This window comes from Coturnix japonica, chromosome 1 (assembly GCF_054131305.1).
Source record: "Coturnix japonica strain WE chromosome 1, WE-NBRP24, whole genome shotgun sequence".
NCBI classification, from domain to species: domain Eukaryota; kingdom Metazoa; phylum Chordata; class Aves; order Galliformes; family Phasianidae; genus Coturnix; species Coturnix japonica.
The window spans coordinates 8,308,234-8,334,908 of record NC_140663.1 but is presented as its reverse complement, the minus strand read 5'-3'; positions in this window follow the sequence as shown (position 1 = coordinate 8,334,908).

Below are 26,675 nucleotides of genomic sequence, written 5' to 3'. Positions count from 1 at the left end.
CAAGAAGATTTTGACTGATAAGTTCAAAAAGAATCAAATAAAATAAATGAATGGTTTATATTTAATAGTATTGTAATAGACAGACACTCAAAAAATCACAACCCAGGTACGATAAATCAGGAGACTGTTTTAAAATTTTTTAAAAAGAGAACTCATGAATTTTATATCATTTTATTGATAGGGTTATTTTAATTTCTAATCTGATTTGAACACGAAAGAATGATGATCTTTGTATTTTCTCCACTACCTGAAGGGCAAAGGACTAGATAAAAACTTGAGGATTGATAGTGCTGTGAATCTCCTAACATGCAATGTTTTATTTAAAGCCTTTGTTTCTGTGAACAAGATAAGATTTTGATCCAACAAATTTCTCCCAAGAGACAAGGCTTTACATAAACACTGAAAAGCATGAGACTAGCAATAAAACTGTAGTAGAGGACATGAAAACCTTAACTAAAAATAACCTTTGTGTGCCATAGCAGTAATATTGTATGTAAAGGTTCTACTAACATCTTGTACCAGATTTACAGAGAATTGCATTTTTTTATTAATAGCATATGAAAACAAATTTTTAGAGCTAAGTGGAAGTGGTTTTACTAAAATGTGTTACAAGGTTTATCTGTTAAATATATATATTTGCACCTTTTATAATGCTCAAATGGGAGTGGGAAAGAAATAAACAAAACTGCATTCCTCACAAGGAAATAAACTTCTGGAGGTTGGTTAGAACTTGATGTTCCCTGAGGACTCTTTCATCCCAAGCCATTCTATAATTCTGTGATTCTATGAACTTGTGAAACTCATGCCAAATATATATATATGCAGGTTTTTTTTCTTATTTACCTGAAACCTCTTTTCTTTTTTCTTTTTTTTTTTTCTTTTTCTTTTTCTTTTTTAATTACCAAACCTGTGAAGGATTATAAAAAAGTCCTCCACTTTGCCCAACTGTTCTCTGAAATGTAACTAAGTGTGCATCAATGCCATAGTTAAATATGAATTTGCCTCTTCTCCAGGAAGAGGAAATTTTTTTGGTCAGATGAACATTTTTCTCTTCCTTCTCTTGGAAGATTTCACTCTGTTAATTAGATAGAAATGCAGTAAAAATAGCTTACCAATTAGTGTAATACTTTGAAAAAAAGGTATAGGTAGCATTTCAAAACATAAATAAGCAAGATAATATGGTGTGGAAGTCAAAAGGGCTGTTCTTGCTAATTGTGACCACAGTTGATGTTTGTTTGTTTGTTTGTTTTCTAGAAGACTGTTCAGAAGAATCCGTAAGAACCCCTAGATGTGCTATTCCTATAGAAACTATTCTATTTGCAGATCATTGATCTGTATTTGACAAATGAATAAAATTATTATGGATTCAGGAGGAAATCTTCAACTATCCTAGACAGTCTATAGAATCTGCTGATAACATAGTCAATAATATATTACTCTGAAAAGCAAATGAGCTCTCATCAGTTTGTAGATTACTTCACTGTTACTTGCTAGAGCAACTCATATATACAGGAGCAGGTTTTACAACCTATGGGTGACAGGATCCTTGTTGATTTTGCAGCCAAATAGAGTACACAACATCTGAGATCTTAGAAATGCTTGAATTTTAGGCATTGAGAATATTTATTTACATGCACGACTTTATTTGGATTTATTTGTTTATACATTTTTATAGACAAGACAGCCATAAAGATATGTTATTCATTTGAATCCACTTAACATACTAATTAATGAAGATTTTTTTAGCTAAGCTGTGTCACGTACTTGCTAGCAAAACTGGAGAAGTTCCAAAAGAAAAGTATAAAGGAAAGAAAACACATTAGCATTTAGTGCTAGTATCAATAGTCTTGGTTTAGATGACATTTACAGTTTCTTGATGCCTAACATCCCCTGTATAAGCCAAGAGAATTATCATAGTTCACTGTCTTTCAGAAACAAACTTCACAGAATTACTCAATGATTAAGTTTGGCAGAGACTTCTGGGTCCATTTTGTCCAACAACGAACACCCACAGCAAGTTATGTAGGACCACATCTACGTGTGTTTTAAAGATCTTCAAGGAGGAGACTACAACTTAGCTGGACAACTCGTGCCAGTGCTTGTCCACCTGCACAATAATGAGATGCTTCCCGTTGTTAAGACGGAACCTCCTCTGATTTAGTCTGTGGCTCTTGTTACTTCTTGCTCTCCTTCTGGAAACCACTGAAAACAGCCTGGCTCTGTTCTCTTCCCACTCTCTCTTCAGGTGTTTATAGACATTGGTGAGATCCTTCCAAGCAACTATAAGTCCACTAGGCACTGATTATTTGTTCCTGGATAGTTGTGAGGGATTTCATTTAGGAGTTACAAGTCAGTTGAATAAAGCCATTGAAAGCGGATGCAACAAGAAGACAGAAATGCTGCAAAGCAAAGTTACATGTGTTCATATTTATGAAGTCTTTTTTAAAATTTTAAAGTAGATATTACACAAAATCATCAGGGCACGGTACTGCACAACTTAAATGTTAAATAATATGTGCTAATTAGGACTGTGTACTTGTTAAATTTAGCATACTTGCACAACATTAGAAAATTAATTAGCAGGTTGTCTCTTGAAATGTTGAATTAACATTACTAGGAAGTATTATTAGTAAGTACATACTAATGATTTAGAACACTTACCAAAGAAGACTCTCAAAGGCTTTTCAAGTGCTACTAAATTTAGAATCTCCGTAGTCCAACATACTACAGAAATATAATTATTCCTGATTTTAAAACAAATTAAAACTAAGAGATTAACTGATATGGCAAAGTCCTCAAAATGTCTCAGGCTGATGTAAGAAAGCTGAACTCTTTTTTTTTTTCCAAGTTCTTTGCCTTAATTCTTGATTGTCTTAGAAGTATGCAGTTTCCATACATGTTTTTTTCTGCCTGAATAAATTAAATTTTATTTAGTTTAAATAAATAAATAAATACAGAATTTTCTCAATTGCTCATCAGCAGACTATGAGATCTTCCCAGAAAACATGAAACTTCTATAACTTAAGAGCCAATATAATTATTCAGTTTTCAGCAATTTTTTCTCCCATACATAAACATAGCTCTGTCTTCTTTCCAGACTTTGTTTTCAGTAATTTTAATCTATGTGACAAAACAGACATTAGATGCATTGGAGCATAAAGAATGCAGCTATTGCTACTGATCTTAACCTCACCAGTTGCCACAGCTGTGGGCAATTGCCAGAGCTGTTCTCATTAAAAATAGCTGTAATTATAGTGAATGACAATGTCTGATGTTATATTATGACATTATATTTAATGCTTTAGCTAATGGTTTTATGTGCAAAACCATGTTCTTAAAGATTTGCTCAACTTTAAAACCATTGAGCTGAAGGATCCCTTGAAGTCTGATAGCTGCACCTGCTTGTTTTGGTACTACATTAAATTATGGATTATTTGACAATTGATTCAGGAATCAAGACAGAGAAAAAAGAACAAGACTGAATGCCAAAAAAAACCCAAAACAAAACAACTAAATTTTATATAAGTTATGACAAGTTCTTTTAGGCTGAGTTTTCTTTATTGGAACTGAAAGATTTACATGCCCAGACATGCACACAAGAGCTTAAAATAAATTGATATCGCTTTTAAAGGAGAACCAGTCCTTGACAGCAAGAAGAGAATCACAGTTAACTACTTTATGTTAGGACAGCTAAATAATTAATTGGGCTAGTATAGACAAAGTTTCCTAAACTTTTCTTACCTGAGGCACATGTTTTTCTGTGTTAAAACTGATGGCATTCGACAGCTCTCCCTGAGCAGTGCTGACCTCAGCCAGCACAGGCAGAGAGCCGTACCATGACCAGCTGCTGGACCTGTCATGCATGATATTCTGCTTCCCAGGGCCTCTTACTCTTGCCAGACTATTTAGACTGGTTTCAGGGAAGGATGCACTGACCATCACAATGCACCTGTTAGGAGTTTCTTTACTACAAGGCATAATTAAAAAAAATAAAAAAACTTTTTATTTTATTCACAAATGCCACCATGGTGTGTGAATACACAGTGTAAAGATGTAAAGCCCAGGAATTAGTGCTGCTTGTATTCTCCTCCTCTCTCTCCATCATTTTTATGCTGTAGACCACCTGCAGGCCTCCCATAAAACACTCAGCTGGACCTGGGAGGGGGCACTTTGAGTCTGATCCCTGTACCTGATACTGTTTTGGTACTTTCCACATCAAAATGGAAGAAGTCATCCTTCCTCCCAGCCAGATCCCTAAATTCTAAGCTAAAAATTGGGTCCCTTTGTAAAATTCTAACACCATAAATATCAAGATTTTACTAGAACATAGTGTAGGAGAGTAGACTGAAACTACCTTAGTGTGGATTATTACCTGTCTTTAAGGGAATCTCTGAAAAGATAAGAAATGCAGATATGGATTCTTCTGAATTGTATCCTCTCTTCTACTTCCTGAACAAGCTTCCTGCTCTCAAAAAAATACTGTGCATCATCCTCTTTTCCTCAAAGGAGTTTCTCAAAGTTTTCAGTTCCTGTGGGTTCTAATCTGTCAAAAACTGATTCAGATGTACCCTGAGAAGTGCTTTCAGATCTAGCTGCTTGAGAAACAGATGTCTAGATCTGGATCCTGATCAGACTGAGACATGAGCTGTGCACAGTGCTGATCAACACTGTCAAGACTGACGAACAAGATATATTTAGAGAAAGAAATGCAGGCTCCATATAAAGTACAAAATGTTAGGTCTGTAAAAACTGGGGCTATTCTGAGACACACAAATAGTAGAAGAAGGAGCATAGAGATCCTCAAGTTGGACTTTGACACCTCTACACAGATTTCACTTCATCTAATTTGATCTAATGTTAGTAAGAAGTATTTTTAAATGAGTATTTTAAATGCTCTTATTAATTAAGCTTATTCTGTGGGCATAGGTTGCCCAGAAGCTATGGAGCCTCCTCCAAAAGCCACCTGGTCATGGTCATAGGCACCCTGTTAAGACTGTCTTTTATAAGCTGTCCTAAGAGATGTGTGGAGCAGGCATGTTTCTCCCTTAATGAAAATACTGTTTCAAGCACATCAAATTAAACACTGATTTGTACATTCCAGAATTATCTATTCTAGTTTCCTGATAATGGAAAGTCAAATACAGCAGTGGGATTTTTATTCTTTTTAAAGAATCACATTACATAGGTAACTTAAATGAAAACAGTGTCTTTGAATTTATTTATTACTTAAATAATTGAAATGTTTTTAACTAATTCTGACATACTCAGAATAACTGAAGTACATCAACTATTGTCCTTCAAAACATTGTATTAATTATTGCTAAGAAAAGATGATGAGATGAGGGAAATTCAGAGAGACCATAAGGCATTTGTGAATAATGGGGAAGACAAGGCATTTCTAATATCTGAAAATGAAGTATCAGTATAGCATTATAACCACTGGAAATCTAATTTTGAATGTAGGCTACAACATGATAGGAACTTGAAAGGCTAAAACAGAAGTCACAGAGTTGCCACTATGGACTTTTCAATAAATGACAATCCAGAGTGGTATTCCAACATGATCAAAATGCATTACTTCAGGAACCTAGGTTTACTGCACATTTCAAGCTATCAGGATTTGCAAAGCACAAGATGATGTCAAGAAGAACAACAATAGATCAAAACGAATGGGATTGTTATAGCAGATGAAAGAACAATCATGACTGACAGTAGAGCAAATCAAAATCATCTGTCAGATATGAAGCAGTACAACTCACATGAGTTTTCTGTGGTGTAAATACTATATATGATTTGCTGATTGCAGCCACCATGGAAAATTACAGTGTGAAAGGATTATAATGATGACAACTGAGAACATTTTCATTGCAGTTCCAAGATCAGTATAACATTCAACGCAGAATTCCTGTATCTCTGGAAAATATAATGGTTCAGTTATTAGACACATAGAAGAACTATGCAAGGCATGAGAAGGTAGAATAGAGCTAACAGACAAACACAGTATGTAAAAAATGATGAAGATCTTTAGATGCCTGGGGTCAGCCCTGCAAAGTCAATATGAAAACTTTGTATTTTATTCATTATCTGAGTACTTATCAAAGAATGAGCGACTTGCACTCTCTTCAGCGGAAAATCAAATTCTAATTTTCAGTGACAGCCAGTCTTCTGGAACAGCTGTTTAAATAAAAATAAGGAGAAAATGCAGACAATCAAGTTAATGAGTTTCCACTAAAAATATTATATATTGCTAAAAATTAAAATTTAAAAAGTTGGCTACATACTACGCTGAAGTATATGAGTGACTTGTGGAACAGAGATACAATGAAATGCTTTTGAGTTGCAAGTTAATATTTCTTATTTGTCTTTCCATCCTCCAAAACATTTATATTGCCATTTATACAGCAATGTAGCTGAAGAAGCAGCACCATGGGCCAGTCTTTTTAATGCAACCTGTTTCTTAGCCCTACAAAGCAAGTCTTGCGAACTATTAAGTAGAGGTTTATAACAAGGTGAGCTCCAGAACCACTGGGTATGTTTTAAAAAGACCTGTTCTGGGTATTTATATGTACAGTACTTTATTGATCAACATTTAAAAGATTCTGACAGACTAAATCTTTTTTTTTTAATTTATTTTTTATTTTTATTTATTTATTTATTTATTTATTTATAAGTAAAAGCAGATTTTGCATGGTCAAAATACATGACAGTAGTCAGAAAATAACTATGTATGTACCTCAGGGTAACAAAACAACTGCTTTCGAAATTTAGATAAAGACAAAACAAAACAAAAGGCTGCTTAATCTGCAGAGACACATCCCATAAAAAAAAGCAGATTTTGCATGGTCAAAATACATGACAGTAGTCAGAAAATAACTATGCATGTACCTCAGGGTAACAAAACAACTGCTTTCAGAATTTAGATAAAAACAAAACAAAACAAAAGGCTGCTTAATCTGCAGATACATCCCATCCATTTTCAAGGAGTGTTAGCTGTACTTCTGGTAGTAAGTCCTTATGTGAAACTGTAAGCTACCCTGGGGTTGACTGTGGCAGTGCGTAATGATAGTGATTGAAGAGTTAAAAACAAAACAAAACAAAAAAGATAGCAAATAAGGATAGAAATAGAAGAAATCCCAAGAGGGGAACAAATAGAGTACAATAATTGTTAAAAAATAGAATTCACAACTGGATGCTCCAGGATAATCAGGAATACCAATGTGATAATTAGATTAGAAAAAAAAAAAACAAAACTACAAAAACAATACTAAGAATAATTTTCTGAAAAGACAGAATATCCTCTTACGCTGATCTCTCTGATATTGCAAGAATTCCTGTTCTGAATTAAACTAAATGTAAGGCTCCTACAGCATTCACTTTGATCCACTTTGAATCTGTGGGTAAAGCTGGGTTTGTTGACCTATTCAGTGAAAACAAAGTATTTATTGAAGCTTTTGGAGTGATCACAAGAAAAATGCATAATACTCTACATCTACTAATAATGTGATAACACAGGTACATTCAGTACATTCATGCTAATGCTAACTTATGATGAGTTAAACAAATAAAACACAGCAACCACAATTACCAAATCCTTTACCTCAATGCCAAACGAAAAAACAAAAAAACAAAAAAAAACTCAACTCCTGTTATTCTCTCTGAATCTCTGTGTTTTGTGGTATAAACTGAAGAAAAAGGGCAAACGCTTATTGGAGGTGAAAGGAACACAGCATTTGATCTTAGGTACATTTTAGAAATTCTGTTCAGATTTCAGATTTTTAAACACTGGGCTGCTGTTATACGAACTCTTCTTGCTTGTTTTGAAAACCTGAACTAATATTTAAAGTATAACATAAAACAACAGTATGAACTTTGTTTTAATATCATTTAATCCAAGAATATATCTTTTTAAAATGCATTATTCTAACCTGAATACACTGTACTGAATGGGGATGGAGTAGGACATGTGAAAACTGATTGGAGAATTTCTACCATCTCATTCTGGTCCAGACAATTCTTTGGCAACTTTGGCAATAAATTTGCTTTACTGTTTCTTGTCAAGGCTCTGACAAAGGGACTCTGAATGTAAACTGGTGTCACTATTTTAGTTAAAATACACTAAGCATATTGATTTATGCTTTGGTCTGAAATCCTTGGAACCTTCTCAAACTGCTTTTGAAAGTTTATCTGTACAGAATTCATTTGTTGCCAAAGAGAAATCAAATGTATTTGCCTGGGCAACTAAGTGGGTGGCAAAATTGAAGAGACTATGTTTTGGTCTCTTAAAATCCATATTTTTTACAAAGAATCTGGATTTTCCCCGCAACTTCCTGAAGACGGCACTCAGAAAATATGTACTGTACAGCTATACAGCTGTAGTTTTTGAGTTCTCTGCACTTAAGAATGAATCTCTCTTGTGTTCGTCAACTTACAAGCAGTATTTCTGTTTTTGCAGTTGCCTTATTTCAAGATTTTGGAAACAACGTTTAACCTTTTTATGACTTGACAGAATCATCTGTATAACAATGATAGTACTCATCAAGCTAGAGAGATAATCATTAAAAGCTACTTAAATGCCTATTCTAAAGACTTGTTAAATGAATGTATATGTTTCCAACTATTTTAATGACTTTAATGATCATGCTTTTAGTTCCGAAGATTACAATTAAATTTTAAAAATAAAAGAGAAACAAACAAGCAAACAAACAAAAAATGATGAAAGGAGAACTTCTGTTTTGTGTAATATTCATTATAATATTTTTGTTCTAAACAGCACAGCATTGTGGTAGTAAGTGACAGATAGAAAGTGATACTATTTAGAAACAGGAGTCCACCCATTCCACTTTCTTTTAAAATTACTTTTCCTTAATGTAAAAGACATAGTAACATAAGTAAATTTCTACATAAGGAGCAAATTACATCTTTAAAATTTGTTACCTATCATAAAGAAAATCTTTATGCTCTCAACTAGCTAGAATTTTTTGTTCCAGAGGTCATTTGCAAATATAGTCAAGTACTAGAACGGAAACTCTATAGAAATAAAATTAGTTTGCAACTCAGCATCTGAGTTCAAACACAAGACAACACAAGTCATTAGCTTTAAAATGCGTATTCTACGTAATGAATTAATTTGCATGAAATCAGTAACACTCCTATGAAAAAGGACTAAGAAAGCCTAAGTGAATAAGAAGAGACAACAGATATGGGGCTGAGGCACTGACCACACTGCAAAACCAAAGCAAGAAAAGACTGAATTGCACATAAACACCTTCAGGTTCGTTAGTTATTTTACTCCTTTTATATTCATTCCATTTTACAAATGATAACTAATGTTGTTCTTGATCAAGTAGTAAAAATACAGAAGTTGAAGATCTTTCTCTTCCCACTTTACCTTTAGAATTAAAGAAAAAAACAGCAAAAAATAACCATAAAGAAGCATATTAAGATCAGTTTACTACCCAAGATTTTCTTAGAAACATTTTACTTAAATTTCCCTACATAATTTGCTGCTATAAAATCACTATATTGATGAAGCTTGTAGAAACAAATTGCTGTTTTGTAAGCTGCCTACTAAGCTATTGTTGATTTTGCATGCTGATGTATTAAAAAGTAGGATGGCCCTCAAAAAAAAAAAAAAAAAAAAGGCCTTTGAGAAAAGACGTTTTCAGCAGGAAGAATGCGTATCTGTTAAGCTCTCATACATTTCACCATTTGGTAGTGAGTCACTGAAGCATCTGGCATGAATTTAAGGATCTTCATGCCGTTTATGCACCAGTCATACTGATATACATCTTTGTTTATGGAAAAGAAGCTGTGAATACATTCATTATGGACTGTGATAAGGAAGAAGGAATGGATTTATCAAAAGTAAAAAAAAAGTTAAAAAGCACATTAATGCAGATACCCCATTCATTTTTGGGAAAAGAGCATCTAATCATTTTGCCAAGCTGATGATAACTTCATTTTTCCAAAAGGATGAAAGTTAAGGCAGATAAGAGATGCCTGAAGAGTTATCTTAGTAAGATATTTTCACTAAGTATGGAAACTAACAATACAAGGCAAAGCTGAATGCATTGTGTATACTTAACATCTCTAGAGCATGGGGAGGGAGAGGGAGGGGGAAGGAGGCCAATCACATTATAAAGAACTACCACAATTTAAAAAGGAAGTTAAGTTTCCGGTTGAATTCTCACAGCTACAAGTAATGTGAGCATTCAGGAAGACATGCTTATCAGGTCAAAGCAAAATTTGTCTACAGCTTCTTCCACACCTCCAAAACAAGAAAAATATCGCCTGTAAATGTGATGGAGAATATGTACTTAGTAAAAAGAAAACAGTGAAAAAGTTCATTAATAAATAAATACAGAAAAACCATGAATAAATTATTTTAAAAAGTTGAGAGATTTATTCAGTTATTTGCACTAGGATCATCCTGCAGTTGTCCCTGTTTAAAGGGAGTTTTGTGATGTCTAATAATGACAATCTAGACCCCATTTTTGTATGCTTAACTCCATTCACTCAGTAAAGGTTCTGCTAAAGTACTGATATAGATAAATCCAAATTCAAATCCGTTATTTGGCTTTGGCACTAATGACTCTCTGAGGAAAGTCTTTTTCACATTCAAATGCTTCATGTTTAACCTGTCAACTTAGAAAAATTAAGCTCGCTGAGCAGTCAGAGCTCTTGAGCAACTCTGAATATGTCTATAGTCAAATTCATTCTGTAATTTTTCTGCAGTTCAGACCATTTATTACCTGCTATACTTGTGACTTTCAGTATTGAATCTTTTTTTTACTAACTAGAAAAACACTAGAGTGATAATCAATGTATTTCCAATCGTGTGGGCAATAATTAAAGAGGAATAGCAGGCAAGATTAACCTGGCAAAAACAAAAATAGAGTGTCAGACTGGTGTAATTGCCTTCTAGAGAAGTAGTAGGCCTTGTTATTGGAGAGTAGTAGGTGTTCTAGCCTGACTTCTCTGAAGTTCATAAACTAAGGAGAAAAACAACATGAAAAAAAAATGCTACAGGGTGAATGCAACATGAAATAGACAGCCAAGCCTACAAAACAGTTATCTGTAATTTACTGACAAGTAATGAAAAACATGTCAAGTTATGTTGCACAGTGATCTGTCATGGGATAATGGACAAACCTTGTTAATTCTTATTACAATTTCAATAGCAAGAAGCTAGAAGAGGCTATAAATATAATGAAGGACAGTACTAAAGTCTAACTTGAGTACACTGAAAGTTTAGGGAAATGGTTTGGTATCCATGTAATTCGGAACATTAAATAACTCTGTTTTTATTTGAGCAGGAATGTTGTTAAACACACAGTGAAAATTAGCCATGCAGGCAGTGCAACAAGATTTGAGACTATAACATATTGCAGGTTGCACACATCAACACTGCTGTCAAATGTTACGTCAAACATTTATGTTAAATACTACATAAAACAGGAGAACAGACCATAAAGTATTCCTTCCAATTTCTAATTTAACTACTTATCCTTGAGTGGGACACCTTCCAGGACACTACCTACTGTTCAACAGAATTCAAAAAGCAAAAGAACTTCAGAAATACAGCAAATAGATCAGGTAGAAATAAAATTTCGGAGGAAAAAAAAGAAAAAAAAAAAGGTAAAAAAAGAAGAGACTGGAGAGGTACAGAGGTACAGAACAATTTTCTGTTATATAAAACAGTGAGAAAAAAGAAATGAACAATACACTTTCCATCTGCTGTGGCTGGGTCTTAGTTATCAAATTACATACATTCGATTAAAGCTATCCCCTTGAACATACTATATAAAGAAAACACAAAAATATTCAAAGCAGTGTTGAAATATGAACATTTCAAAAAGTTCTTCACTAATTTGAAGAAATTGTTGAAAATATCAGAAACCCAATTGACCCAACAAAAATACTGCCAATTACTTGGAACGTACATTATTCTGTTAAAAGAAAGTATTAGGGAAAAAAGATTTCACCACTGAAAACTGAATCAAACAGACTCTAAAATTCAAAGGGCTACATTTCCATTATTTTATATTCTCTTTGTCAGCACAGCTCACATCTAGAAGAAAAAAACCCCACAAACTTGAGGTAACAGTGATTCTGGGTCTGTTTTCTACAGATTATTTTTGTCTCTTTCTCCTATGGAATCAGAACTTCTCAGAATATGAATCCACTGAACAAAAAACTGATTCTAATCAGAGAACTGGAGTACTTCTTGTACAAAGAAAGGTTGAAGGAGGGGACTGTTCGTTAGAATGAGCTAGAGAAGGTCTTGAGAAGGCCTTCTTGTGGTCTCCCAGTATAAAAATCATAAGAATGACTGAGACTTTTTACCAGAGTATGCAGTAATGGTTTTAAAAAGAAAGAAGGTAGATATTGGTTGGATATAAAGGATAAGCTGTTTACTATGAGAAGACTATATTTAGAACTAGAGTGAATGGCTTCAAGCTGCGCCAGGGGAGATTCAGGCTGGATGTTAGGAAATACTGAGGAGGTGGTGGAGTCACCAACCCTGGAGGTGTTCAAGGAACACTTGGATATTGTGTGGAGGGACATGGTTTAGTGAGAACTATTGGTGATGAGTGGATGGTTAAATCGGGTAATCCTGTGGGTCTTTTCCAACCTTGGTGATTCTATGTTTCTAAGAAGAAAAAGAGGAATGTGAAGAGGTTCCCTAGAGAAATTTTGGAGTTCCCATCCCTAGAAGTCAGGTTGGACTTTCAGCAACCTGATCAAGTGAAAAATGCCTTTGCCCATTGCAAAGGCATTGGGACTAGATAATATTAAAGGGTTCCTTCCAATCCAAACCCTTTTATGATTTTGTGATTGAATGTCTCACCTCAGGAACAGCTCCAAAGGTGTTAAATTGTACCCATTTAGATACTTAACCACATAATTTTGCTAACAAAATCAACAGTTCAAGTAAAATAATTTTTAGTGTAAGCAGACTCAGGTAAATTAAGAGTAAGTCAATCATAGGAGAGCCTTTTACAGTTTCAAAGCAAAATAGCAATCGTTAGTCAAATCTATTTCCTATCCAAGAGATGGCTATATGCAAATCCTTACACTTCTTCACAGAAACAGCCTACAGACTCTTCTTCTTCTGTCTGTGTTTTAGATGGGAGCATTACACTGTTTATGTGATAGATGAGGGTATGCAAGTCCTAGCACATCTGTACCTGTAATCTTATTGGAAAAAGTACAAGATCACTGTACTCAAGAGCTTACATTATTGCTTGAATCACCAACTTTGATCAGCTGGCAAGAAGCCATGGAGAGCACAATCTATCAAAATCATACCACTGAGACTTTTATATCCCATATAAATACATTTGGTTATATTAAAAATTAAGGGATTATAATATTCCCTTCTTTCTTTTTACAAATGGAGAAAAAGTATACTAAGAGGAACTATAATGAGTGCCATTCACTATATCTAAGTAAACTTAATGCCATTTTACAATTAAAAGCTTGCAAATTAATGTCATGCCTTAATAGAACAGTGCATCTTCGTTTTTGTTCCTTTATGCTTTGGTATTAACACACACACAAAAAAAAAAAAGAAAAGAAAAGAAAAGAAAAGAAAAGAAAAGAAAAGAAAAGAAAAGAAAAGAAAAGAAAAGAAAAGAAAAGAAAAGAAAAGAAAAGAAAAGAAAAGAAAAGAAAAGAAAAGAAAAGAAAAGAAAAGAAAAGAAAAGAAAAGAAAAGAAAAGAAGAGAAAAGAAAGAAAAAAGAAGAAGCAGAACTAGAAAAAAAAAAATAGGCTTTAAGTAGCATGTTAAATTACACCCTCAGAAATGTTCATACTGAAGCGCTTAATCTTTCAGAGAAATCCTTGGCCATCTGTTTGCCTAGGGTTCAGATTGCTGGATGAAAAGAAGTACAGAATACATCTCAGATTAATTTGCACTGCTTTTATTTACTGCCAGGTTCTCTCATAACACTGAAGTTTTGTGACAAAAAATAACCTGCAGCCGAAATGCTTATGCTTGTTGTAGTGCAATGGAAAACAGTCCCTAAGCATGAAAACAGTATTATTCCCAATGAACACAAAAAAACAAAAAACCTTGTCTGTGTTATAATGAAAACAGCAAATGAGAAAATATTTTTTCTCTCAACTTCAAGTTTTTATGCAATTCATCCTTTTCATCACAATTATTGATTTCTTGAAGAATGTAAACCAAGACAAAAAGCAACATGAAAGACTCTTCACTACTTTCTCCTGTACCTGCAGATACTTAATCCATTATACATAACTGTAATGCACTGACGACAGTTGTTGTAGCTCTGGCCTCCACAAAACTTTAGGCTTTCCATTCCATTCCTTTGAGGATGAGGTCACATAGTTCACTGGAGCAATAAGCACAAAATTATAGAATTACCTTAACATAAGCAGGTAGGTTTAAGAGATACTGCATTTTACAGGGATTTAGGTTATCCTGCATGTTCCATTGCAGATTATATATGCCCATTTTTGCTGAAATGTTTGCCAGGTAATTTTCCTTTATTAAAAAAGGTTGAAAAACATTCAGCCTCAAAAATAAAATAATTTAATCTGTTATATTTTTTATATGCTCACAGGTAAATCTGAGACATCCAAAGTTCAAGTAATAATGCCATTAATGCTTACAAGTATAAACAAATGGACAAATGGATATAAAAGATAGATAAATATATATATAACCTTATAGTTAAGAATTATGCTAGGTGAACTTCTACTGTTTTCTTTCATATTTCTATTGTAAGAGCATTAGTGGCCCAAAGACACTTACTGGATCTTTCCAGAGGGGCCTAACTACTTCAGAACCCAAGTCTGAACTTTTGTTTGTTTGTATACGGCATCCACATTTGTAATTCCCTATCAACACTGGAAGCATAATCTCTAATGTAGGTTCCCATCATACTGAACCTATCATAAACAGTGAAAAAGTGTTTTCTGCTCTGATAAGATTAACAATAATACCTTTGGAAGGTTGAAGAAAACAGAAGTAAACACTGAGTTTATCTATAATTTGGACAGGGTTATCTGTAAAGTTGATCAGAAGTCAGAAGCTTAATAATGACAAAATGTCAGTTTTCTCTCTGGCTCCTTGAAAGGCGGAAGCTTTAAGATAAGCTTTCAGCATAGATTACTCCATAGATTTGCAGATCCTAACTGATTTTTCTGATATGACAGATCTTCCTGATATGGTAAACATATAGCCTATTTTATACAGGTTTAAAGTTCTTATTTCTGTTTGCTACGGTTAAGAAGAAGGAGCTAATAAATTGGTATAGCTCTCATGCAGAGAGAAATTTCAGATTTTTCACATGTAAAATTTTACCATCATCCAGTTCCTTCTTAGTGCTAACAATTTCTGTCCTTAAGTCCTATGTCAATAAATAACTTCTAGATAATCACAGAATCACAGAATTAGAGGGGTTAGAAAGGACTTCAAGAAATTATTGAGTCCAACTGCTAAAGCAGGTTCCCTACAGCAGGTCACACAGGCAGGCATCCAGAAAGGTCTCAAATATCTCTAGAGGAGACTCCACAACCTCTTTGCACAGCCTGTTTCTCTTCTCCATCACTCTCAAAGTAAAGTTCTTCCTTAAAAAAAAAGTATGTGCCTTAGAAAAGTTTATTTTTATTTTAAATTAAAATTTTAAATATATTATTTAAACGCTATTAGTGATGTTACATGCAATCTTATTCTGTCATACTATTGGTATGCTGCTCTACTCAGTAAGAAGATGCATATCTTTCAGTAATGAGAAGGACCAACATAGTCACACACAGAATCACAGAATGACCCGGGTTGGAAGGGACCTCAAGGATCATGTAGTTCCAACCCCCCTGCCTAGCAGGGCCATCTATTTTGTACTCTTGTGTTGCTCAAACCAACATGTCTTCTTGATTTCAAAACTGGATTTAGCAGCATCTACTGAATGTATGACAGATGCTTCAGGAGAAAAACATTTTTTATTTAAAGATAGTGATAATCTCTGATACTGATCTTCTCTGATCATGTAATTGTTCTGATATTTAAAAGGTATGTTCAAATGATATTTAAAGACTGAAATTTTCAGATGGCATAGGAATTAGATTTGACCTTTCTGTTAGGCTGCCAGTTCAAATCACTGTCAACCTGTGCTGAATTTCGAATGCCTCACTTTACACTCTGGTGGCTGAATGAATGTTTCTGAGTAATTAATAGACACTTTTACCTTTCTCTTCATAGAAAGCGTTTTTTGTTGGTGATGTTGGTGGTGTTTTTTATTCTGTTTGTTTGTTTTTGTTTTTTTGGTTTGGTTTGGTTTGGTTTGGTTTGGTTTTTTTTCTGGATTTTTTTGTAAATCAAGCAGAAGGAAAAGATGACTCAGCAAGATAGTCTTGGAGAGCAAACTCCTATAGTTCCAGACTGTTTCTCACAATTCAAAACAACGCTTAGCTGCCAGCAATGCACAGAGTGTTATACTATCATCACCAGGCAATATTTGTTCTCTCCACACAGCTGTGTTTTGAAATGAATTAAATAAACGTCTTTATTTTTCTAATGCTTCTTTTAAATGGTAAGACAAGATTTTAAATAAAATCAGAGAGAAAACTCAGAAAATGCATTAGTTTTAACTGTCTTTCCTAGGCTAAAGGTTTTGAATTGTTTCTGGAAGATTTTACACTGATGTAAAAATACCTCAGACTCATCATCAGGGTCAAAAATGTTCTTGTGAGAATTCATTCATTCCTATAAAAGAGTGATTTCCAAGAGAGAAAATAGTGCTACGTTAAAGGCAGAAGTTATGAATTAGCATCAAAAAATCCCATACTATTGATCTTGTCCATACATTCCTTCAAATATATACAACTGAGAGAAGGAAAAGTGCAACTGTTGTAGGAAAAACTACACATTTGGCATAAAAGTTAAACTGAAAATTCTCCACAGATGAATCAACTCTAAATTCTATGTTAAAATCACTTTAAAAACAAACAAACAAGAACAAAACAACAACAAAACAGACATAGATAAATATATCTACAAAGGGTATGAGAAGATTGTGTGACCTTAGATTACAATTACACGTTTGATTTTGCTATATGGAAAAAAAAAAACATAACCACACTGCTGTAGTTTTTTTCAAGGAAATAACAAACTCTAAATTCTCAGTACTTTTAGGAAAATGGAAACAACACAGTTTAAAACCAAAGAAGAATATACAAAATGCAAACAATGGTAAGTATGAAAGATGCAGCCAAAAGGAGTCAACATGTAGAACAAAGGTGAAGGTCTCATGATGGAACTGCAGTCTGCAGAAAGCAGAACCTTTCTCAAACAGAAAACCTTTCTTGAACAGAAAAGTATATGCATAGTGAAGAAATTACACAAATATAATTTGTTTATTGGGAGCAACACTGCATCATCAGAAACTATAATTTTTGAACTGCAATATTTAGAGCTAACTGAATTGAGAAACTGGGACATTATCAGAAAGCAGAAGATGATTTCTTGAACAAGACAACGTGACATTTGAAGATATAACAAATTAATCTTAGAATGATACCTCATGCTGGGTTTTCTAGTAGTAAATTCATTACTATATTTTCATTTTTCTAATAGTAAATTCATTACTATATTATTGGATTGATACTTCTGAATTAACATGAACTTCCAGTAACTCATCACTGTCCTCATGGCTTCCATATGAAAAAAAAAAAAAAAATAATAATAGGCAGAGTAATATAAATTTATTTTTTTAATTCCAACATAAAGTTATAAAAAAAGTAACATAATTAAAGAATACGATTACTAAATGTGTAACCCAAATATGCATCTGAAGTTCTGAGATGTAACAATCTACAGCTCAACTTCTTTTGAAAGAAGTATGATTGTAAGACCATTGCATTTGGTTTCTGGCATTCATTCCCTGATGGTTTTGTGTGAAATGCTGTTAAAAGCATTTAAAGGACATTTTGAAAATGCTGAAGAATCAGATTGCTTCTTGGCATTACTATATTACAGATCAGCACTCTGAAACTTGGCATGGAAATAGCTGAAATATTACTTGATTAAAATCTTAGAATCAGATTATCTGATTACATATCAGTAAATAGTAGAAGTAGTTTGTTGTAAAATCATATTAAGACACATAAAAACATCCAATCAAATATACTGTTGATGATTTATCAGAGCTAAACTGTTTGCAGTGGTAAGAAAATGTAAACAAATAAGATAGCAATGGGTAAAAAGTCTGCTTGTCTAAATTTATTCCTGACCCTGTGGAAATGACTATCAAATCAAGACAGCCATGTATAAAAAATATAAGAAGGTTCCAGCTTTATATGCAAGCAAGGGAAGATAATAATAAGAAAAATAAAAAGCCTGATAAACAACACCACATCACCAAATACTGCATTCATTATCATTATTAAAACTTGAAATAACATAAGTTGAGCCATTAGTTCTGGCAGTACAACAGACAAAAGGAAAACAACTCAAGAGAAAGCCTGAAACACATGGAACACTACTAGATCTGCAAAAGAAACAGCCCTTCAAAGACTCCCAGAGATTTTTAATTCTTCACATACTGTGTTCTCCCTTTCCTAGAGAGCAAAAAAGTGTTGATAATAAAGAGACAAAACCTCATAGGAAATCTGGATTAAAATCACAGTCCCTAAACTGCCAACATACAGTCAGTTGTTATAGCATCACCACTAACCAAGAAAAGATACTGATACACAACTCAAATGCATAATCTAAAATATCAAGATAATAAATAATATGGTCACATTATTCACCGCACATTACAGTTAACTTAAAAAAACAAACAAAAAAAAACAAACAAAAAAAACCCCACAAAAAAACAATAAAAAACCACTAAAAATGTGCCTAAAAAAGTAAAGCATATATTTAAATCTATCTAACTCCATTTAAATTAATAAATATCAGCGTTCATATTCAAATAATATTTAGTAATATTAAAGTATATTTAATAATATTTAAATTAATATTTATTCTGAATCTGTTTGTACCTAAGTACCAGTTATATATTTATTGGTTTAAACTCAAATTAAATCATAGAATAGCTTGGATTGGAAGGAAGCTCAAGAATCATCAAACTCCAATTCTCCTGCTGCAGGCAGGGAAACCAACCTCCATATCTAACACAAGATCACTCTGCCCAGGGCCCCATCCAACCTGGCCTTGAACACCTCCAGGATGGGGCAGCCACAGCCTCTCTGGGCAGCCTGATCCATCACCTCAACATGCCCATAGTAAAGAACTTTCCCCTGATATCCATTCAATCAAATGAAAAATATGAGAAAAGGCTATTTCTGTTCATTTCTGCCAAGTAGATCTTACAAGCTATCTTCATAATCCATCAGAACCAAAACTAAATCAATATGACTGCAAGTTGGTTAATGACTGCTTATAAAGAAATGATAGCAACTACATTCAGTAATATTGGTTCCTTACAGCATTACCAGCCTTTCTGTATCTCCGATTTTAAAATGTCTTTATGATAGAATTTCAGATATGATTTGTTTCTTTATTGCCATTAGAGAAACCATATTACCATCCAGTTCTCCCTTTGATGGTAGAAAATTTCTAGGATAAAGTCAGTACCATTTCTATATCCATTTTTTCCCAAAGAAATTTTACACAAAGGCAATTTTTTTTTAATACTGAATGGCACAGACACTCTTCTCGACCTAAGGATCTTCCATAGCAGTTACATTCACTTAGATGCCTAAAGGCATTCCTAAAAATCAGGTATTTCTTTGTTCTTTTTTTTTTTTTCCCTTTCTTCTGCACTAGGATTTTTTTTCTTTTTTACTAAAATCTTTCAGAAAGTTAAGTGCAAATGAGATTATTCTTCTGCTGCATTTTACTATGTATTGCACATATTATATCTATCTTCTTGAATGTATTTTCTGTTTCTAATGGATGAAGAATATTAGTTCAGTATCTCTTTTTCATGGAATATTTCCATTAAGCAGGGGAAACTGTGAAATTATGAGAACACACATTTAGTAACGCCCGAGTCAGTTTGGTGTGAAATACTGCTTATTGTCTGCTGACAGACTCAAACATTACACCACTAGTATTGTTGAGGAATAAATAAGCAAGTCAGAAGCAAGATTTGGATAGAAAATCTAAAAAATAAATTAATTAATTAAAAATCCCTAGCAGTATGGTGACTTTTTTCATTGTTGCTGTTGTTTTGTTTGTTATCACATACTCTGATCTTGGGATTGATTCCAAATAATGAGCGGCATTATTTTATCATCAGGTAAAGGAAGTCATGCACAATAAAATACCATTTTTTGCAATACATTTTCTGTGTTTCCAATAGGGATCTTCTGTCTTACTGAGCATATATAAACCAACCTTATTTAGTACATCTTTTGCAATCCTGTATCCTAGAAGAAGTAACATCATTTTCTACAGGTATTTTCCTGAGTTTTATGGTTTTGGTTTGTTTGTTTGTGTGTGTGTGTGTTTGGTTTTTAATCTTTTAATTTCAGTTTGAAATATGAATTTATTCTTCATATGGAAGAACAAAATCTTCACAGAGTACAGCAGTATATTAAATGATTATAAAAGTAAAGGTTAAAATCCTCTACTGCTAGAAATGAGTACAGCATCATAATCACTGGGGGAATTATACTGATTTCTACCAGCCAGGACAGTCTTTACACCTCTGCGCTTTAGTTTCATCAGTTTATTTGTGCTTGGATGAAAGACAGAACTATAGAAATAGTATCTGTTCATATTTGAAGAGATATTCCTATATTCACAAGCCTTTATTGCCTTATCACAGACACATCAATAGTAGGGAGTAAAGAAGTAATTGTGACAAGCTCGGTAATCATTTAGGAAAGGAAAAATATCACTGCAGCACGGTGGTTTAGAAACCCTAGGGAGATGCAGACACAAATCTGCAGGCTCAGCTACTGTGTAAATTATTCAAATGGAAGTTTGTGCACTTTAAGAATGGAACTATCAAAATGGATCTGTGAAGGAATGCAAACCTGAAGTCTTATAGTTACAGAGACTGTGCAATACCAGTCACACCCAGAAACAATCACAGAACATCAAACTACATAACTCATTCCCTCTTCTGAAGCTCAAGCTCAGCACATTCTGCCAGTCACCACACGTGCTTTTCCTAAATAATGTGTTTGTGTGGAGCAGCTTCCACTAAATAGCCAGCTATTTATGAAGAAAGAGAGTTAAGGACCAAGCATTAACCACAAAGCATGAACTTTTCAGTAGCTATGTGACTTCTTAGGCTGTTAAGAGACAGAACTACACATCTGTTTATAAACACATCTCGTGTTGTATGACTGAGAAAGTAAACCACTGCATTTGCACTATGCTTTATGCTTTTTAGGTTTAATAGGAGGTACTGGGGCTGACTGACAGTATGGCATCTCTTTAAGGTGTTACTTACATCCATACTCTTCAAAAACTTTTTGAACATGTGCAAATAAGGTTCTTCCCTTTCTAGATAAACACTGGAGGAAACCAAGTAGTCTGAAATCTGATACAGGTGTCCAGTCCAATGACAGAATGGCCAACAAACACATTCAAGGAGCTCGGAGACGAATGAGACATTGGAACAGAAGTAAGGTCAAGAAACCATAGCTCCCAGATACCCTGGGGAGAAGTTGCTAGGTAGGACTGGCAGAGCTGTAGTGTCCATGTAACAGTGGAGGCCATCAGGTATCCAGGGCTGGTCACAAATCATTCCATCTGGCTCTGAAAGCACTGTGAATTCTGCGGGCTGTAAATGTTGGTGGACAGGGGAAGCAAAGCCCCTGCTGAGGGAAAAGGAAGGAAGCAGCCAGGCCAGGGCCAGGGACACAGACATGGACATGGACCAGGACACAGGCAGGTCTTGAGGGACTGAGTCCTATGAGAGACATGCTGGGTCAGGGCAGGGGTAATAAGGAACTGGGCAACCTCCAAATCAATTAGAAGAGCATCAGAAAGAAACCATGGCAGGTAAAGCTCCAGCCTCCTGTAGTTCTGGTCTCCTCCTCACAGGAATGTGTCAACTAAATTTTCATGTTTTCTTTTTTCATTCCTTTCAATACCCAAATGAACAATCAGGGTTGAACAAATACAAAGAACATTTTCTGTGAGTGACTCATCACTGGAACAGGATGCCCAAAGAGGTCGTGGAGTGTCCTTCTTTGGAGATATTCAAGACCTGTCTGGATGCCTACCTGTGTGACCTGATGTAGGGAACCTGCTATAGCAGGATACTGGTCTTGTTCTCCAGAGATCCTTTCCAATTCCTACAACTCTGTGGTTCTGTGGATCAGAAGTTTGTGCTGCTTGGTAGTAGAGTGTGTTGGAAGATGTAACTGTGTGCAAGTCACTAAAGAGCTTATCATACTCTTTGATAAACCCTGTCACTGTGAAACCTTGGGAGACCAGAGTGTGAGACTAAGAGCAAGCGGTGTCTGTTTCTGTCTAAAGGTAGACAGGAGGTTCTTTTTATATGCATTGTTAATCCTGTTACTCTTAAGAAACCTTTCAACCCTTATCACTGTTGTCTGGGAGAAGCTAGGACCAATTAATGGATTAGAGGAGCTGTTAGAAGAACAGGGTTTTCTTGTTTGAAGTGAATGGTATATAAAGATGTATGTCGAACACAATAAAGTAGAATTATTCTGATACTCTAAGAAACTAAGAGATCTCTCTAACTCCACTGAGTGACAACAGTAGACAAAAGGGAAAAATCCCAAATACTTCAGCCTGAGACACTGATGTGAAACTTTTCACCTTTCCCACTGCAGAGTGTAGTCTGCAGCTCTGACAAATCCTGTTGCAGATATATCAGCTACATGCATTTGTAGGGTGGAAGTGGGAGGCATACCAAGCAAAAGCTAACGGGCACAGTGGTACTGACAGAAGGGCAACATCCGTGTCGGTAGGAGACGCAGCTACAACAGACCGTACCTTTGAACAGACGGGTGTTCAAAGGTCCGGCGTTTCTTTTGCCAACCACCTTAATACCAGCTTCGGAGCTGCTGAAGGGGAAGAGCGGCCCTGCGCAGTACTCGATCCCTCCCGCCGGCAGACGGCAGCCGCCTGCGCCCAGCGCCATCTAGCGGAATGGACTCCCGTCGTTCACCCAGGATAAGAAAAGGGGAGATAGAGTCAGGATGTTACCGGATGTAACTAGAAATTATATCTTAATCCTGCATGATCTAGATAGAATGGTTTTTTGTGTTTTTTGTTTGTTTGTTTGTTTGTTTTAATTATTATTATTAATAATAAAATTATCTGGGCCGATGATCAATCAGACTAAAAATATTTAGTCTATTATTATTATTACATTTTTAGAAAATAATCTATATGCTCACCAATAGAGATGAAAGATAGTTTGTAAGATACTTAAGCTAATGAGCCTTTCTCAGGGAAACATGAATTCTTTTGGCTGTTATTGCAAAAAGCAGTCAGAAAATAATGTATTTTCAATATTGCAGTAATTGTCAGTACAATTACAGTCACAGAATCATCGAATCACTTAGGTTGGAAGAGACCTTAAAGGTCATCTAGTTCTGACCCCCTTGCCATGGACAGGGTTTCCACCCACCAGATCAGGCTGCCCAGGGCCGCATCCATCCTGCCCTTGAATGCTTCCAGAGATGGGCTTTCCACAATCTTTTTGGGCAGCTTGTTCCAGTACCTCACTGCCCTCTCAGTTAAAAAAAAATAAAAAAAAAATCTTCCAAACATCTAACTTAAATCTCCCCACCTTTAGTTTAAAATCCTGCCTCTTGTCCTATCACTATAAGGCCATGTAAAAACTTGTTCCCGCTCCTGATTATAAGCATCCTTCAAGTACTGGAAGGCTGGTGCATTGGGATCTCCCCGCCCCAGAGCCTTCTCTTCTCCAGGCTGAACAAGCCCAACTCCCTCACAGCCTTTCTTTGTAGGGGAGGTGCTCCAGACTTCTGACCATCTTCGTAGCCCTCCTCTGGACCCACTCCAACAGCTCTGCATTCTTCCTGTACTAGGGACCCAAGGCTTGGACAAAATAAAATACACTTAAATCTACAGCACTTTATGAATTTAGGTAAGTGTGAGCCACAACTGACCAATCTGCCTTTATTCATATGAGTTCTTATTTTCAGGAAAAAAATGATGTAACAGGAAAACACCCAGGTAGAAAACTGAGGTTCACAAATGTTCAAAGTAATATTCAGTACAAAGAGATCAATAATGACATGTAAGCAAAACTGATAACTTGTCAGTAGCTAAATCTCAGAGGTGTGAGATTCAGGAAGTTTCTCCTATTTGCTAAGAAAAAAAAAAATCAAGAAAATAATTAAATCTCTTTAATTTGTGCATGTCCTACTCATGAACTGCTTGACATAGACTGATAAGTTAAGTGAAGGAAAATTATTTATGTTTTAATTTTATAAAAATAACTATTAAAAAAAAAAAGTATGCAATGGACTCGAGGAAAATGTTAATGCCTTGATACAGATCTCTTACTGTTTTCATGTGACACAAATGCACACACACACACACACCACCAACAACAATGTAGGTGGAGTAAATTCGGTGTTAATATAATACGACTCTGCCTAGTGGGAAATTTTCTTCAAGTTAAGAGCCAATTATGTGCTGAGACCCTTGAGGCTATTTTGAATTGTAATAGATTTTGGTTCTGTATAATAACTTGCAAGTTTTGTACCAGTGATTATTTATTTTCTTCCTTCTGTGAACTGAAGAAGTTGTTTGTTGTTTTGTTGTTGTTGGTTTTTTTGTTTGTTTGTTTTTAACTGAGGTAACAGATCCTACGTTGAGCAAATTTAAGTCAAAGAATTAAAAGCCAAAAAAAAAAAAAAGTTGCCGAAAACAAGAGTTTAGGCAACCAGTCTTGAGGTAAATCTGTAGGACGAGCTAAGAAGCAAAGTTTCCATCTGCTGAATGGCTTTTCTTTGTTTTTTTTTCTTCCTTATAAAAATACTTTCAATTCAAAAATACTACATTTTTTTCTCCTCCTAGTGGAATTTGAAGAAATACTGCATCCTACATTTCTCTATGCATGCCCTCTGTTTCCAGTTTCCAGCATCTCTTCACAAGAGCAGAGCTGCTGAGAACTCACGACTTCCATGAATCTTCACTCTTCACTAGCATTCAACAAGATAGCTAATTTCAAGTGGCACTGAATAAAAACTACAAGTAAGCTTTCAAGTTAGCATTGATTTATAACTGAGTTAAATACCTGATATTCTTTAATCAGTACCTGGAGGGAAATAAGTACCAGAAACTGGAATTTGGAATCCACTATAATTTCCTTGGTAAGTAACTTGCAGCCTAAAATAGCTAATAGAAAAGTCTGGGAAGATTGAAATGAACACTGAGTCCCTCTGTGGTGCTGTAGAAGCTAATTGACAGCTACATTGGAATTCCTGTGTTACATCAGGTTGAGACAGCCACTTTTTTTTTTTTTTTTTTTTTTTTTTTTTGAGTTTAAGGTGTTTAAAATGTAAAACGTACAGGTTGGCATAATTAATCCACTAAATCAGGATTTTAAGCACTCACAAGCTGAACACTGTCATTCAATAAATACGTAGAGACCAAAGTTTTCTCAGTTCTCTGCTCATGACCTGAAGAGGTTGAATAAAGAAGCAGATGTCTTCTTTCCCTGAAGTTATTCAATTTTCAGACCACAAAACCACAGGCTTAAAGTTCATCTTCACAACAAGATACTCTCCTGAGAGCTGGAAGAGTGGAGAGGATAGGGAAACAATTTCTACCCATGTAAGTATGAACTTTTGAATTAAGGTAAGGATAGCAAATATTTTCTGTGTGATCATCATTCAAATAGAAATGGCTTGAGTGTGAAATGAATACAATCAGCATCAGCATATGCTAAGTGAACTTTGTGGACACATTATATGTTTTCCCTTCAAAAGATAGATAAACATTTAGTTTAAAGGTACAGAACTAGATGATCATTAGAGGTCCCTTCCAAATCAATACATTCTATATTACTATAAAAATGTTAAGAGGCTCATGCCTGTCAAGAAGACACAACACTTAAACATTCTCCGAAAAAAAACTTTAGGTATCTTCATAAAATTACTAGAGGAATGTATGTTAAACATATGTGTTTAGCCTATAAATATTGAAAATTTCTTCCTTGTATGCCTGGAGAGTTTAGGTGTGCTAAGGGTCCTTAAGAAGGTTCATGATTATATCTTGCATGATGTCTGACTGTTTGGTCGTACAAGATGTTAACTTTCCTTGGTCTCAGTCATACCATTTTAACAAGTGTATGATTATCATCATGACTATGATGAATTCTAAAAACAGATCTTGATCATGAAGGGTGAAATGAATGTCTAGTACCAGATTTACACAAAGACAGGTAACATCTAGACAAAGTAAATAAGGCAGAGAAATAAAATTGCTATGTTATAACATAAGAAATCTAACCCACTCAGTCATCCCACCCTATTTCTCATTCTGAGCATGAGTAAAAGGCCAAGTGCTACCGAATCACTTCCTTGCTCCTCATGATATTGTATTTATTGAGTGTATTTTAAATGTAGATGTGGGTGTTCTCTACGTATGTTAGGAACAAGAAAACTGACTGAGTAATAGGCCAGCCTAACAGAAACATTTTAGTTATGAACATCGCCATTTAGAAAT